This window comes from Mytilus californianus, unplaced genomic scaffold (genome assembly GCF_021869535.1).
Source record: "Mytilus californianus isolate M0D057914Y unplaced genomic scaffold, xbMytCali1.0.p SCAF_4, whole genome shotgun sequence".
Lineage (NCBI taxonomy): Eukaryota > Metazoa > Mollusca > Bivalvia > Mytilida > Mytilidae > Mytilus > Mytilus californianus.
Window position 1 is genome coordinate 112,037,822 of NW_026262690.1, and position 8,503 is coordinate 112,046,324.

Below are 8,503 nucleotides of genomic sequence, written 5' to 3' on the forward strand. Positions count from 1 at the left end.
TCTTTTGGATAAATTTAGGACTGTATTAATGGGGAAAGATATTTTGGAAGTTTTATTTTTTATCTTTTTTTTGTAAATTGTATGAAGAACTTCGTGGAAGTTTGTTTGTCCTTGTGGTACAAAGGGTCCAACATCAAAAGTTGTTTTAGATTTTAGATTTTGGATATTGGACCATAATAAGTAAAAGTCCTATTTCAAATTTTTCAGTTCTTTGACCACATTTATTCTGTGTCAGAAACGTATGATGTGTCAAATACTTAATACCAATCCAAATTTAGAGCTGTATCAAGCTTGAATGTAATGTCCATATTTGCCCCAACTGTTCAGGGTTCGAATTATGCGGTCGTATAAAGCTGCGCCCCGCGGAGTATTTTATTGAATTTACCTTAGAGTTCGATTTTTTTTTTTTATAAATTCTTCTTTCAACATTTCATTAACTCTAACATGTCTTATATGCATTCAACTTTAAATGAAAAGCACGTGTTTCGAGAATGTGCAACACTATGTACTTGAATCAAAAAAGTGTAAAACTCTGATAATAATTGGAATACGTGCTGTAAGGTCAAACACACTAATCTCTATGTTCCAGCTTTGATTTACCCTTCCTCAACTCCACCGGGTTTTCAGATTAACATATTTTTGTCCTAACTATGCATGAAATATTTGGCACTTAGCGTTGCTACGTGTATTTTTACACCGTTATTGGCATCTCTATTATATCTGAAAAAGATGGTATCAGTGTTTCAATTAAAAATGGCGGGAGATACCAAAGGGACAACCAAAGAAAGAATAAATGAGGAATGTGTCCATGGGACACAGATGATGCCCCCGCTTGCATATAACGTTATAAAGGAACATAACCCAATAACAGTAAAAGTGACGCTACCCAAATTCGTATTTGATCTGAGTTTTGTGGTAATAAGCATTGTGTATAAGGTTCATAACATTAGATTAAGGCAAACTTAAGTTATAGAACGGAAACAAAAAATTCTGCATTTTTTTCTATTTGTAAAGGGGCATTACTCTAGAACAGTAAAAGTGACGCCACTCTAATTCATACTTGAGGTCACACCAATTTGATTTGAAGTTCTTCGGGCAAAAGCTCCAAAAATTATGAGGCGAGCGAGCGAAATGTTTTTGATTCTATTTGTTTCTTGAAAATGAGTTTTTTTTAGGCGAGTGCTCTACAATTGAAGCGAGCGGTATATTTCTATTTAAATTGTGCAATTTAGAGTTTATGTACATGTTATAACTGGGTTACTTCATAGTAAACGAGGAGAAACATGCTCTTATGCATATAATTTGATTTATTGGTGCCTGTTCCATACCAGACGTTTTGGTTTCACTGTAGTTTATTTAAATTTGATTATTTTCGTCAAATAGGCTTTGTCTGCGTGAATTTTCATTTGAATCTATACATATATATATATTAAGGAAGCATAGCAGATGCAGTTTTACAAGAGGAGTTATGTTAGGTAAGTGACATATGTTGAATACAATTAAAATATGTGTATGTATCCAAAAAAATGCCCCTGAAAGATATTAAATATTTTTTGATATAGTTGTTTTCATTATATGGTAATGATTGTTTATTGGCTGCTTGACATCCAGTTGGAACTATTTATCTATATTTAGGATCAACATAATGAGTGAGGTGAATATTTCTTGCTTTGTATTAAAACAACATCCTGAGTAAGATAGTTATATTGCTATGCATGTAGATCTCAATGTATTAAAATATTCCCTTAAAATACCTGTCACCACATTCACATGCATTATTCTGACTGAGCAAAATACTCTTTCCTTTTGCTCCTAAAAGCTGCAATGCATTTAAAACTTTTTAGCTTGGCTAGACGTGGTTGAACCAATTACACATCCCTTATTATTATGAGCATGCCAATCACAATATCACCACCTTGGTCTCGTACGTTGGAACACTTAAATTTCCTCTTATCAAAGAGTTCTGCTTGTATGCCAATAGACTAACAAGAGGATATGGGGTTCATCAAAAAAAGATAATTCTGTGATTTTTTTATGAAATTCATGCGAATTTACAATTAATTTTCATCCAAAAAAAATTAGGTCTATGCCTGTTGAAACAAGGATTGGGGATGACGATGGTTCTAACAAATATTGATGTGATTGTGGTCATCTAACGAAAGAACTTTTAATTTTTGCCTCCTAAAACAGGTCTTCAAAGGTAAAACAAGATGCATTGCGGATAACTGTGTGTTCAATAACTACTTGTCCACGGCAACGATTTTTGACCTTTTATTTCCAAATCGATTTATCACACGTGCGTTTGAATCGATCAAAACAATATATGCAATAGAAAAACGTCTATGTGAAAAAAAAATTCAAGGAGAAACTTATTTTGGAGCGGCATGTGGACCAAAAATTTGCGGAAGCGGTAATTAAATCTATTTCTCCAAAACCAGAGCGGTAAAATCCAAAGAACTAGGAATCAAATTGGTGTGGCGCCACCCAAATTCAAACTTGATTTGAGTTTTGTGGTAATATACATTGTGTATAAAATTCATAACATTAGATGAACTTCACTGGAAGCAAACATTTCATCATTGAGTTCAGCGTATTCAATCATCTTGAGATGCTGGGTAAATTTCAGTATCAGGAGTGTTTCAAGTAGTGTTCTGTATCAGTACCAAATTGTGAAACCTGTAGAGTTGACCTTTTCTTCGCATCTATACATCCCTAGCTTTCAAATGTTTGGCTTTAAGCGTTGCTGATGAAGGTCAATCTAGAAAAGCGCTTCATACGCACCAAATTTACAAAGTGTTATTTTCATATATATATATATAACAATGAAAAACGATCAGCGAGGAGTGCATCAATGAAACGGCAGCCTAAAAAAGTTTACCTGACCACTTACAAAAGAATACAGATAATTTTCAATGTCTATTTATAACTTGTTATAAGTAAACACATAAGCAACGTTGCTCGATATTTAAGATTTGACGCAATACCGGAACATTTCCAAAAAGGCATTTCAACTTCACTCGTCTGATTATGATATGTTGATACTTGTTAACGGAAATACCCCCAAAGTCTCTAGAAAAACCTGAGAATTAAAGTAGCATTACTGAAAGGTCGTCCAAAACTCCAAATACTATGGAAATGTACGACATTTCCATCGCAAAAATTAGAAATAGTAAACACTAAACGACAAAATAAGAAGTTATTATTAAAAAGGTATTAAAGTTATTTTTATTATTTGTAAAAAAAACCAATTGTTTTTATTTGATAGACAGACAAAAATTAACGTAGAATCGATTGAGGCACTTTCTGTTTTTAAAGACAATTATTATTTCACAAGATATTTCTGGGAAAAGGGTAACGTTTAACACATATGTTCATCCTTCTTTCAACACATGATTCATTGAAGATTGAATTAAAAAGGAAATTATAAATAGCAACCAATTGCTTTTTATATTTGTTAAAAATAAAGAGGGATTTGTTTTATCCCATTTCTTGTTTACTTTAAGAATCATTGAAAAAAAAAACCAGAATGAAAATATTACGTAACAATATCAGTTTAATTAGTAAGAATTCTGGTAAAGACGTTCTGCCCAATGTTGCTGTTCTCCCACATATCTATAAATTTCGTGTATCTAGTCAGTATCCAGAAGGTATATATTTTATCGGTGTCTTTATAATACGATCCTGTAAAGCTAGTTGCAGAATTTGAGTTACCATATGCTTCATTGTTCCACGCTACGACAAATCCTACGATACAATTCCTAGGCTCCGGATCAGGTATTGTAAATCTTCCCGATAATGGATAATAATTTGCAGCAGCACCTACGGCACTATTATACTTGCCAATGATTTCTCCTGTTGAATTCCGGTCCGGTGAATCGAGTTTGCATGTTATTTCCAATTTAGATCCAAGCTCATTCACCCATTTTCCAGTTAATCCGCAAGGATCGCATGTGTTCTTGTTATCCGCACTACATGTCTTTTCTGTAATATAAGAAAATAAACATTAACCTTCAGTATAATTATTCATTGAACTCGGTTTGAATATCGAGTATAACAATTCCTATGCATATGACACGTGTTTTGGACTAAAGTGCACCAGGAACGATAAAAATCAACAGGTTGGAAAGCTCGAAAAAGAAAGTGTCTTGATGCACCTAAACAGATAGCCAAAAGTTAAAGGTCAACTGTGAATGAGGATTATCTAAATATATATATCTATCCTGCTGAGCTGACTTTAGAACACTGCCCGTTCCTTGATCTTGATATCTACATCTTTAACGGGAAGCTTAATACCAAAATTAACGATTAAAGAGATGATTTTTCATTTCATATTGTTAATTATCCATTTTCAGATGGTGACGTTCCCTTGTCACCATCTTATGGTGTTTATATATCTCAACTTGTTCGATTCGCTCGTGTATGTATTAACGTATTTGATTTTAACGAAAGAAATCTCTGTATTACTGAAAAATTATTACAACAGAGTTTTCGATATCACAAATAAGTCAAAACATTTACTAAATTTTATTATCGGTACAAGGACACCATTCGTAAATATAAATCAACATGCAGACATCTTATACGTTCAGATATTTCACATCCAATCTTTTATGGTAATATTATATACAAAGTTCAAAAATGTCGTCATTCACCTTAAAAGCTAACCAAACCTTTAAACAGACTTATTCAGAAGGGATATAGTTACGATACTGTTGTCAGGTCATTAATTGATTGATTGTTGGTTGCTTAACGTCCAGTGGCAAATATTTCATGCATATTCAGGACGAGAACAAGTTCACAATAAATACAATAGGTAGGTTCTGTAATAGATTAAGGGATTATGGTCGGACAGAAATTTAGCCTTGCAACAGGTCACCTACGGACCCCTCAAAGAGTTGTTGCAAGGGTTCTTAACGTGCAAAGAGCGTGGCACTCTCTTTACACGAGGCATCGGATTTAACGTCCCCATTCTGACCGGACGTGGCTGCAAATTTGTACATCCCGCACAGCCAAACGGACGCCCCACTTTAGCACGGGTTTTACTGCCGGTCGGAGGAAGACCAATGGTGACCATACTTCTATTCCCCAGTCACCCTTGGGGGCGTCAGGTCATTAAAGATGGCATACTAGTAATATGGAATTAATATTGATTCACTCATAGGGTCTTTGAATCGGAAATAAACACATTTATTCTAAAATCCAATTGTTGGCATAGTACGGGTTATGTTCTTCTTATATATTTTATGATGGTATGATACCAAACCCCTAACGGGAGGGATTGTGCTTGATTTTCATATGATGAAGACATAATCTTTCAATCAGTTTAATTGAGGTCTGGAGCTGGCATGTCAATAACTGCTAGTAGCCTTTTGTTAATTTATGTATCATTGTCATTTTGCTTAGTTTCTTCTGTTACATGTACCTTTTCTAACATCGGACTCAGACTTCTTTTTAACTGAGTTTTAATGTGCGAATTGCTGTGTGTTTGTTTATTCTACATTAGCTAGAGGTAAAGGGGATGGTTCAGATCTCACAAAACATGTTTAACCCCGCCGCATTTTTGCGCATGTCCCAAGTCAGGAGCCTCTGGCGTTTGTTAGTCTTGTGTTTTTTTAATTTTTTAGTTCATTCATATGATTCGGAGTTATATGTGACGTCCATTATCACTAGTACACATTTTGTTTAGGGGCCAGCTGAAGCCCGCCTCCTGGTGCGGTATTTTCTCGCTGTGTTGAAGGCCCATTGGTGGCCTAGGGCTGTTTTCTGCTCTTTGGTCGGGTTGTTGTCTCTTTGACACATTCCCTATTTCCATTCTCAATTTTATATATACCAGTAAAAGAGAGGTGGACGATAAAAAAGGGATAATCAAATGCATAAGTCGGACACAAAACTAATAAAGCTATGGCAAAAAACGACAAACAACAAAAAGACAAATAGTCTACAAAACATTACATAGAAAATTAAAGACTGAGCAACGCGAAACCCAACAGAAACCGGGGATAATCTCAGGTGCTCAGGAAGGATAAGCATATCCTGCTCCACATGTAACACCCATCTTGCTACTCCTTTAAAGATTGGTTGATAAAGTTATAGCAAGTGATTAGGGAACATGAAAAAGCGGATACGTAATTGACTCTTTTCTAACCATAAGACATCACCAAATTTGTAAACTATCGGTCATGTAAATTGTCTAACCCTAAACGTGACTGATTGTGAAATATTGAAATTGAAACACAATTTATAATATAGACAAATCAATTAATATAGATCAAACAGCTACTAGGCAAACGCTGTTCGGGAAGTCATAATCTTCTTGATCAAGATATGGAATTGTAGCACCGGTAAACTTCTGTTGCTTTTATTCCCCCGGCACCTGTACCAATCAGGGAGTACTAAACTAAGGCAATAGCAGTTTACCAATGTTCAAATCGTATAAATATGTTTTAGGTATGGTTCCATAAAAATCACTATAATAGAAGTATTAAAACAACATACCTTCCTGTTTACCTAGTACATGGATAACAGCAATACCAACAAGGAACATTTTCACTGTGAACATTGTTTCGTTTTCTTACAACAATAACCACGTTGAAACTGTAACTATAGATTAGAAAATTTTAAAATGTTATTCAATATATGATTGTCGCTTTCTATGTTTATACTCGTCAATTATGAATCGAATCGTATTTGACTCCGCAGACGACTTTTTCATTACTTAACAAAATACAAATAAAAACTAAACTAAAACGAAAAATGCTCACTCGTTTTCTTTGCAAACACGTATAGCATATCCATTATATCTTAAGGAAATAACAAATATCTTAAACAATATTTTTATCAGTATATTTATAAGACTTAAATTATGTATTTATTTATCATGCTGTTAATATTAAATTTATATATGAGCAAAAAATTCAAACCTTTAGCAATAACAGCAACGAAAAGTATCCTGACTTGAATTAGGACGGAACATTTAATAGTCGTAAAGTTACATCAATTTGCCAAAAATAGAATCCTCAACCTTTTATGATGAATCAATGAAATAACAAAAAATACAGAGAAAACGCAAAGTAAATAAATTCATAAAAAGTACAACAGCATGACACCTCAAAAATCGAAACGGCGCCAACGAGGAAAAATGTAGTGAAACGTAATAGGTTTAATCAAGAAGTTTGAAAGTTTTATGGACGGCATTATGAGTCAGTTGACCATTTTCAATATATGTGTCACAGATGACCTAGGAAACGTTCCTCCTGAAATAACCGCAACATGTCCTCTTTTCCTCGATTGTGACCTTACCACCTAAAAGATGGAAATACAAGTTTCGTAAATATAGAAACTGCCAGTAATGTCTTAAAAAAAAATAAGTTATATATATCAGATTTATCAAATACCTTTAATTTCAGTTGCATTCAGGACTGAATCAATTTGATTATAGAAAATGTTGTTTTTCTTGAATCTATCAAAATGTATACAATTCTGATCGTTGTAACTGAGAATTGACAATACCAATAAACAATTTAAAAAAAGCATTCCTTTATACTATATTTATTTTTAAATAGTAAGATTTAAGGATAACTTACCTATAATGTCTACGTTGAAAGCCGAAAACAAAACTTTTGTCAAATATCCAAATGGAGTTGGTTTTTATACAATTTCAATTCACTGTGGTCACATGAAGGAGTGGCCTATATTACTTTTAAAACCTTAAAAATAGAGCAAAGTCAGCGAAAAATACAATATACATTTTAACTACGTATACGCATACGGAAGTACGTGGGAACGTCTCGTCATCTTTAAAAGTGCTTTAAATAAATTGTGTTCATGTAGGGGTTGAAATAGTACATGTCTAGGTAAGTCGCCTTGTCCACGTATATATATGCGTTTTAATTAAAAAAATATATAACGTTCAGCAAAAAGTAGTTTAACTGTCGTTCTCTCTCCCCTCCCCAAGTCGTGAGCTGAATACTGCAAGACATAAACAATTGAGATTTGAAATAAAATATAACTTTTTCATGAGACTTTTCTTTATATTTGCCTGTCGTTGTGATCCATAGCTAAAACGCAATGTCTTCAATGAATGCTTATGTTCTTGACCAAGTGCTTTTTTAAAGGCCCTTCATAAAATTTGGCACATGTTACTATATAGGACGTATGTTAGGAAAACCTAAACCCTTTACAAACCCGTACAATAGTGAAACGGTCATGCAAACATCAGACGAAACCTTTGTATTGTCCCCTACGCTTATAGTTGGTAGTCGAATATTGCAAAGACCAAAAAAAAAAAAAAAAAAAAAAAAAAAGAGAAAAAAGAAAACAACCAAAACATGTACAAATGAGATGGAAAGTAAAATAAGTAGTATACGTTCTGTTGAAATATTCAAAACACAATAAATGTCGTCCTGGATGTATGACCTCAGAGGTTTTGTCCTAATATCAAATAAGCAATTTAAAGTATAGAGTGGGGAAAAAAAACGAAAAAAAGTGCAACCCTCCATTACTC

At 33.7% G+C, this 8,503-nt stretch overlaps 1 long non-coding RNA gene across 1 annotated transcript; it reads right to left on the reverse strand.

The window, feature by feature from the left end:
* Window positions 1-3,182: 3,182 nt before the first annotated feature.
* On the reverse strand, window positions 3,183-7,763 carry LOC127739160 (uncharacterized). Its single transcript, XR_008000309.1, has 3 exons — window positions 7,584-7,763; window positions 6,496-6,600; window positions 3,183-3,981 (listed from the first exon to the last, which is right to left on the reverse strand). It is a non-coding gene; the product is annotated as an uncharacterized LOC127739160 (long non-coding RNA).
* Between the last annotated feature and the right edge of the window lie 740 nt (window positions 7,764-8,503).